Source organism: Aphelocoma coerulescens, chromosome 9, assembly GCF_041296385.1.
Source record: "Aphelocoma coerulescens isolate FSJ_1873_10779 chromosome 9, UR_Acoe_1.0, whole genome shotgun sequence".
Taxonomy (NCBI): domain Eukaryota; kingdom Metazoa; phylum Chordata; class Aves; order Passeriformes; family Corvidae; genus Aphelocoma; species Aphelocoma coerulescens.
The window spans coordinates 9,531,428-9,540,235 of NC_091023.1; the positions used below are offsets into that span (position 1 = coordinate 9,531,428).

The 8,808-nt window shown below is 61.4% G+C and overlaps 1 long non-coding RNA gene across 2 annotated transcripts; it reads right to left on the reverse strand.

The window, feature by feature from the left end:
• Positions 1–6,433: 6,433 nt before the first annotated feature.
• LOC138114531 (uncharacterized) lies at positions 6,434–8,318 on the reverse strand. 2 transcript variants are annotated; one of them, XR_011152665.1, is made up of 3 exons: positions 8,258–8,318; positions 6,652–6,773; positions 6,434–6,504 (listed from the first exon to the last, which is right to left on the reverse strand). It is a non-coding gene; the product is annotated as an uncharacterized lncRNA (long non-coding RNA). The 2 variants fall into 2 exon arrangements; XR_011152666.1 differs by lacking the exon at positions 8,258–8,318 and adding an exon at positions 8,114–8,166.
• Positions 8,319–8,808: the final 490 nt, after the last annotated feature.

Below are 8,808 nucleotides of genomic sequence, written 5' to 3' on the forward strand. Positions count from 1 at the left end.
CCTCAGGTGCGGAGACAGGGGCTCTCACCCTCCTTACAGGGTTGTCCCTCTCTCCGGGCAGCCAAAGGAGCACAACGGCAAAAGGCCTACGACGGCAAAGACCAGCCCTGCTCCCAGGGAGGTCGCCCAGCGCAAAGCCACCCGCGGCACCCAGAAAGTGCCCTGGCCATGCCAGGAAGGCCCTTTGCCCAGAGGGCCTCTCGTGCCCCCTCTTCAGCTCCAACCTCCCTCTTGCCTCGCCGTTCCACTCTTGAGCTCGAAGCCGCCGCTCCTCTTGCTCCCTCTTGCCTCGCCGTTCCACTCTTGAGCTCGAAGCCGCTGCTCCTCTTGCTCCCTCTTGCCTCGCCGTCCCACGGCTTCTGCCAATTGACAACACGTTCAGGCCTGAGAAGCTCCAGCTCCTGAAGGGAACCGCACCCAACAGGGAGATCCTCAAACCACCGCCCACACACCACCCCCAACCCAGCTGCCCAAAACCCTCCCACTTCAGCTTGACTCACCATCGCGACGTCCGGCGCAGTCCCACGTGGTACTGGGAGCCAGGCCCTCTGGGCAAATGAAGCTGGGCATGCAAAGCAGCGGCCATAGAGGCTGTACCCCTGCTTATAGGGGGCTCAAGCCGCTGCCTGGACTGCAAAGTGCCTGGGACTCCAGAGCACTGGCCCCGACTTACAGGGCAGCCCTGGTCCCCAAGGCCTACGGAGGCTCCTTCTCTCCAGTTCTGGGGCACTCCCCACTAAGGGGACGCTCGCCCCACGCAGGCTGCCAGCTGAAGGGGGCACAAAGGCTCCCAGACCCACAGCCCGCTTACAGGCCGGTCGACACCCAGGGGGCCACAGAGCTCGGCCTTCCCCCACGGTGACGGGAACGAGACTCTGCAGTCAGGCAGTCGAGCTGACGGCCTAAAGCCGAGGGGCCGGGACCCCAGCCCCGAGTACAGGGAGGGCACACGCCCGGCCCCGTGACTCCTGGCCCCACGCCTCTGAAAGGCTGGGGCCAGGGATACCCGCCTGATTACAGGGGGTCCCTCCAACCGCCCGCCGAGGGCGGGGGACGCACACAACCCCACTTAGAGGGCCGCCCCCCGCAGCCCGGCACCCCCAACAAGCACCACAGAGCACAGGCTCCGGCCTGCGCCCTGAGTACAGGGCCGGCCGGAGCCTGGCCGCGGTGTGGCAACACAGGCGTCTGCAGGAGCCCTGGGAGCCTCCTCAACAAGGGAAGCAGGGAGGCCACACCAGCCCAAAACAGGGCCAAAGGCGGGACTGCGCCCTGCGGCACAGCACTTCTTAAACCCGCAGCCTCGCAAGGGCCAGGGAGTGCTCGTTCCTGTCACCTGGCTAAAGCAGCCTCCCTAGGCCTGCTCACAGGGACCTGGGGCTGCTCCTGGGGACAAAGGGCTCCACAAGGCCGTGACACGCACCCCGAGTACAGGGCCGGCACGCTGGCAGGTCACCAGCAGGACTGGAGGCCACGCAGCATACGCAGAGACCCAGGCCCTGGCTACGGGCGGGTCACGCTGCCCACACTACCGCTAAGCGGCTGCGCTCCGTCCTCAGAAAGCAGGAGCAAGGCCGGACGGTTTCTCCACCCGTGCGTTTCTGGGGACCTCCCAGTGGCTGCACAGAGCTCCTCTTTCCCTCCTGGGAAGTCTAAGCTACGCTGCTCTGTGTCTAAAGGGGGGGCCAAAGCACAAGCACGCTTGCTCACGCACACCAACTAAGGGGAGACAGGGGAGGGGAAGACAGTCCCAGAAGAGGGAGCAAGTTCTGTGCAGCCAACCTGCTGGGGAGCCATCCCTACCGCTGAGCGGGAGAGGAAAGCATCAGACCTGCCCCCGCACTGTGGGGAGGGTACAGGGGCCTCGACACGCCGAGGCGCCTCAGGGCTGGCACAGGGACGAAGGCTGTGACGCGCCCCGAGTACAGGGGGTCACGCTGGCCGCGGGCCAGCGGCAGGCAGACAGCTGCCGGGGCTGGGGAAAAGGCCCTGCCCTGCATAGAGGGTGGGCTGGGGGCCGGGAGAGCTCTGCTTCCCCCCTCAGGTGCGGAGACAGGGGCTCTCACCCTCCTTACAGGGTTGTCCCTCTCTCCGGGCAGCCAAAGGAGCACAACGGCAAAAGGCCTACGACGGCAAAGACCAGCCCTGCTCCCAGGGAGGTCGCCCAGCGCAAAGCCACCCGCGGCACCCAGAAAGTGCCCTGGCCATGCCAGGAAGGCCCTTTGCCCAGAGGGCCTCTCGTGCCCCCTCTTCAGCTCCAACCTCCCTCTTGCCTCGCCGTTCCACTCTTGAGCTCGAAGCCGCTGCTCCTCTTGCCTCGCCGTTCCACTCTTGAGCTCGAAGCCGCCGCTCCTCTTGCTCCCTCTTGCCTCGCCGTTCCACTCTTGAGCTCGAAGCCGCTGCTCCTCTTGCTCCCTCTTGCCTCGCCGTTCCACTCTTGAGCTCGAAGCCGCTGCTCCTCTTGCTCCCTCTTGCCTCGCCGTCCCACGGCTTCTGCCAATTGACAACACGTTCAGGCCTGAGAAGCTCCAGCTCCTGAAGGGAACCGCACCCAACAGGGAGATCCTCAAACCACCGCCCACACACCACCCCCAACCCAGCTGCCCAAAACCCTCCCGCTTCAGCTTGACTCACCATCGCGACGTCCGGCGCAGTCCCACGTGGTACTGGGAGCCAGGCCCTCTGGGCAAATGAAGCTGGGCATGCAAAGCAGCGGCCATAGAGGCTGTACCCCTGCTTATAGGGGGCTCAAGCCGCTGCCTGGACTGCAAAGTGCCTGGGACTCCAGAGCACTGGCCCCGACTTACAGGGCAGCCCTGGTCCCCAAGGCCTACGGAGGCTCCTTCTCTCCAGTTCTGGGGCACTCCCCACTAAGGGGACGCTCGCCCCACGCAGGCTGCCAGCTGAAGGGGGCACAAAGGCTCCCAGACCCACAGCCCGCTTACAGGCCGGTCGACACCCAGGGGGCCACAGAGCTCGGCCTTCCCCCACGGTGATGGGAACGAGACTCTGCAGTCAGGCAGTCGAGCTGACGGCCTAAAGCCGAGGGGCCGGGACCCCAGCCCCGAGTACAGGGAGGGCACACGCCCGGCCCCGTGACTCCTGGGCCCACGCCTCTGAAAGGCTGGGGCCAGGGATACCCGCCTGATTACAGGGGGTCCCTCCAACCGCCCGCCGAGGGCGGGGGACGCACACAACCCCACTTAGAGGGCCGCCCCCCGCAGCCCGGCACCCCCAACAAGCACCACAGAGCACAGGCTCCGGCCTGCGCCCTGAGTACAGGGCCGGCCGGAGCCTGGCCGCGGTGTGGCAACACAGGCGTCTGCAGGAGCCCTGGGAGCCTCCTCAACAAGGGAAGCAGGGAGGCCACACCAGCCCAAAACAGGGCCAAAGGCGGGACTGCGCCCTGCGGCACAGCACTTCTTAAACCCGCAGCCTCGCAAGGGCCAGGGAGTGCTCGTTCCTGTCACCTGGCTAAAGCAGCCTCCCTAGGCCTGCTCACAGGGACCTGGGGCTGCTCCTGGGGACAAAGGGCTCCACAAGGCCGTGACACGCACCCCGAGTACAGGGCCGGCACACTGGCAGGTCACCAGCAGGACTGGAGGCCACGCAGCATACGCAGAGACCCAGGCCCTGGCTACGGGCGGGTCACGCTGCCCACACTACCGCTAAGCGGCTGCGCTCCGTCCTCAGAAAGCAGGAGCAAGGCCGGACGGTTTCTCCACCCGTGCGTTTCTGGGGACCTCCCAGTGGCTGCACAGAGCTCCTCTTTCCCTCCTGGGAAGTCTAAGCTACGCTGCTCTGTGTCTAAAGGGGGGCCAAAGCACAAGCACGCTTGCTCACGCACACCAACTAAGGGGAGACAGGGGAGGGGAAGACAGTCCCAGAAGAGGGAGCAAGTTCTGTGCAGCCAACCTGCTGGGGAGCCATCCCTACCGCTGAGCGGGAGAGGAAAGCATCAGACCTGCCCCCGCACTGTGGGGAGGGTACAGGGGCCTCGACACGCCGAGGCGCCTCAGGGCTGGCACAGGGACGAAGGCTGTGACGCGCCCCGAGTACAGGGGGTCACGCTGGCCGCGGGCCAGCGGCAGGCAGACAGCTGCCGGGGCTGGGGAAAAGGCCCTGCCCTGCATAGAGGGTGGGCTGGGGGCCGGGAGAGCTCTGCTTCCCCCCTCAGGTGCGGAGACAGGGGCTCTCACCCTCCTTACAGGGTTGTCCCTCTCTCCGGGCAGCCAAAGGAGCACAACGGCAAAAGGCCTACGACGGCAAAGACCAGCCCTGCTCCCAGGGAGGTCGCCCAGCGCAAAGCCACCCGCGGCACCCAGAAAGTGCCCTGGCCATGCCAGGAAGGCCCTTTGCCCAGAGGGCCTCTCGTGCCCCCTCTTCAGCTCCAACCTCCCTCTTGCCTCGCCGTTCCACTCTTGAGCTCGAAGCCGCTGCTCCTCTTGCCTCGCCGTTCCACTCTTGAGCTCGAAGCTGCCGCTCCTCTTGCTCCCTCTTGCCTCGCCGTCCCACGGCTTCTGCCAATTGACAACACGTTCAGGCCTGAGAAGCTCCAGCTCCTGAAGGGAACCGCACCCAACAGGGAGATCCTCAAACCACCGCCCACACACCACCCCCAACCCAGCTGCCCAAAACCCTCCCGCTTCAGCTTGACTCACCATCGCGACGTCCGGCGCAGTCCCACGTGGTACTGGGAGCCAGGCCCTCTGGGCAAATGAAGCTGGGCATGCAAAGCAGCGGCCATAGAGGCTGTACCCCTGCTTATAGGGGGCTCAAGCCGCTGCCTGGACTGCAAAGTGCCTGGGACTCCAGAGCACTGGCCCCGACTTACAGGGCAGCCCTGGTCCCCAAGGCCTACGGAGGCTCCTTCTCTCCAGTTCTGGGGCACTCCCCACTAAGGGGACGCTCGCCCCACGCAGGCTGCCAGCTGAAGGGGGCACAAAGGCTCCCAGACCCACAGCCCGCTTACAGGCCGGTCGACACCCAGGGGGCCACAGAGCTCGGCCTTCCCCCACGGTGACGGGAACGAGACTCTGCAGTCAGGCAGTCGAGCTGACGGCCTAAAGCCGAGGGGCCGGGACCCCAGCCCCGAGTACAGGGAGGGCACACGCCCGGCCCCGTGACTCCTGGCCCCACGCCTCTGAAAGGCTGGGGCCAGGGATACCCGCCTGATTACAGGGGGTCCCTCCAACCGCCCGCCGAGGGCGGGGGACGCACACAACCCCACTTAGAGGGCCGCCCCCCGCAGCCCGGCACCCCCAACAAGCACCACAGAGCACAGGCTCCGGCCTGCGCCCTGAGTACAGGGCCGGCCGGAGCCTGGCCGCGGTGTGGCAACACAGGCGTCTGCAGGAGCCCTGGGAGCCTCCTCAACAAGGGAAGCAGGGAGGCCACACCAGCCCAAAACAGGGCCAAAGGCGGGACTGCGCCCTGCGGCACAGCACTTCTTAAACCCGCAGCCTCGCAAGGGCCAGGGAGTGCTCGTTCCTGTCACCTGGCTAAAGCAGCCTCCCTAGGCCTGCTCACAGGGACCTGGGGCTGCTCCTGGGGACAAAGGGCTCCACAAGGCCGTGACACGCACCCCGAGTACAGGGCCGGCACGCTGGCAGGTCACCAGCAGGACTGGAGGCCACGCAGCATACGCAGAGACCCAGGCCCTGGCTACGGGCGGGTCACGCTGCCCACACTACCGCTAAGCGGCTGCGCTCCGTCCTCAGAAAGCAGGAGCAAGGCCGGACGGTTTCTCCACCCGTGCGTTTCTGGGGACCTCCCAGTGGCTGCACAGAGCTCCTCTTTCCCTCCTGGGAAGTCTAAGCTACGCTGCTCTGTGTCTAAAGGGGGGCCAAAGCACAAGCACGCTTGCTCACGCACACCAACTAAGGGGAGACAGGGGAGGGGAAGACAGTCCCAGAAGAGGGAGCAAGTTCTGTGCAGCCAACCTGCTGGGGAGCCATCCCTACCGCTGAGCGGGAGAGGAAAGCATCAGACCTGCCCCCGCACTGTGGGGAGGGTACAGGGGCCTCGACACGCCGAGGCGCCTCAGGGCTGGCACAGGGACGAAGGCTGTGACGCGCCCCGAGTACAGGGGGTCACGCTGGCCGCGGGCCAGCGGCAGGCAGACAGCTGCCGGGGCTGGGGAAAAGGCCCTGCCCTGCATAGAGGGTGGGCTGGGGGCCGGGAGAGCTCTGCTTCCCCCCTCAGGTGCGGAGACAGGGGCTCTCACCCTCCTTACAGGGTTGTCCCTCTCTCCGGGCAGCCAAAGGAGCACAACGGCAAAAGGCCTACGACGGCAAAGACCAGCCCTGCTCCCAGGGAGGTCGCCCAGCGCAAAGCCACCCGCGGCACCCAGAAAGTGCCCTGGCCATGCCAGGAAGGCCCTTTGCCCAGAGGGCCTCTCGTGCCCCCTCTTCAGCTCCAACCTCCCTCTTGCCTCGCCGTTCCACTCTTGAGCTCAAAGCTGCTGCACCTCTTGCTCTCTATTGTGTCGTCATCCCACGGCTTCTGCCAATGGACGACAACACATTCAGGACTGAGAAGCTTCAGCTCCTGAAGGGAACCGCCACGCAACAGGGAGATCCTCAAGCCACCACCCATAGATCCCCCAGCTCCATAAAAGCCTCCAATTCCAACTCAAAGCTCTGCTCTTACCTTGCTATTCTATTCTCGAGCTCGAAGCCGCTGCCACTGTTGCTCACTCTTGCCTCGTCTTGCCAGAGCTTGTGCCAATGGATGACAACACAATCAGGTCTGAGAAGTTCCAGTTCCTTCGCCTGAAGGTATCCATTACCCATCAGCCCCACAGGTTGAGCCTCGAGCCACCCAGTCCCAAATTTTAACTGTAGGTCTTCCAACATACTCCTTCTTGGAATGGTGTATGTGAAGATTCCTCCCTGCCTGTTGACACTCCTCAGTTGCTTCTCAAAGATAAGGAAAGAGTTTTGCAACCATTTTTAGTATGGCTAAGTGACATTAACCTATATTGAATAATTGGGGTTTTTTAGCTTTAATATAATCCCTTCAATGTTTCTTCAAAATAGTGCATTATATTACACAAGTTTTTATAGCTCTTATAGTACATAGTGAATAATTCTGATTAAGATATATTTGTCTGATCATTACGATAATAAATCATATAAATTTATATGAACATACTCTGTTTGCAATCCTTTATTCTGAGGGACATCATATAAAGGTTCAATTACATCTATTTATTCTTTTAGGCATAAACTGTTGACAAAGACTGGGGCTAAGATTGCATTCAGCCACACAGGTTCCTCTCTGAGAAGTTTAGAACACCAGGGGCTCCTTTTTGCACCTCATGACCCAACAGGAGGGCTTTTCTAACACGTTTTGTCTGCAGCACCCACTCTGTCTACAACAGTACCCTTCTAAATTATCCCAGGTTTTCAGCTAAAAAGGTCACCTACGTCCCTTCTAAGTTATCCCACATTTTCTGTCAAAGATGCTTCCTTTCACTTCCATCTTACAACAGACACACCCTCAAAAATGCCCATTTTTCCCCTCTCTAAATTACCTCAAATTCACTTACGAAAAAAAAATGCTAATTTGTTTCATTTAAATTGCCGCAGGTTTTCTGTAAAAAAAAGTGACTCCTGACCAGCCTATAGACTATCTCAGATTTTCCCTCCAAAATGTCCCCTAGCTGTGTCCTAAAGGTCACCTTAGGTTTAATCCCAAAAATGTTTGTTCTGACTCCTATAGATTACCTCAAGATTTCCCTCCAAATATCCCCTACAGGTTACCTCAGATCCTGCACCCAAAATATCCATTTTGTTCCGACAGACTTCTTCAGATTTTCCCTCCAAAATATCTCCTACAGATTACGTCAGATTTTCCTTCACAAATGTTCTATTGCACAGAGATTACTTCAGATTTTACCTTCATTCATTCTCTTGTACAATACCTGAGATTTTACCCCAAAAATGTTCCTTCTGGCCCCTAAAAATTACCTCAGGTTCTATCACAAATTTTTCTCTGCCTGTCCTCCACAAATTACCTCGGACTTTTCCCCCAAAACAATTTCTCTCCCCTAGACATCACCTCAGATTTTCCCGCCAAAAATATCCACTACGTGTCCTCTAGAGATTACCGCAGTTTTTGTTCTCACACGGTTCAATTTTATCCCAAAACGATCATTCCGTGCCCCACAGATGACGCCAGGGAATTCCAGCATTCCTCCCCTCTAAAGGTCTTGCTGTCCCCTCTGAGTAACTCAGCTTTTCCCCTCACAGACCGAAACACCGCGCAGTCCTGTGACAGCCACCGTCTGCTTCTCCTCCGTGTCCCAGTCCGGGGGCTGCCCTAGGACGACTCCCAGAGCGCTAATAGAAGCGCACCCGGCGCCTCGCCGAGAGGGGCGGACGCAGCTGCTTTGAGTTCCCGCCGACGCGGCTGAGGGGAGCGGCGGGGCGGGAAGCGCCCCCCTGCGGTGGCCAGCAGGGGGCGGCGGCCGCGCGGCGGGAACGCGCCCGAGCCTCCCGTGTCCCTCAGGGCGCACCCGCATCCCCCTCAGCGACCCTCGCGTGCCCTCAGGGACACACGGCAAACCCGCGTCCCCCGCAGTGATCGTCGTGTCTCCTCAGTGGCACGCAGGGCAGCTGCCACCGCCTCAGTTACATGCAGGGTACCCGTATGCCTCTCATGGTTCCTCAGCGACACTCGGAGCACCCTGCCCCCGGCCCCTCAAATGACCTTCATGTCCCCTCAGCAACATGCAGGGCACCCACCATTCGTTCAGTGACCCTCATGCCCTCTCAGCAACACACAGGGAATTTGCCACCCCTT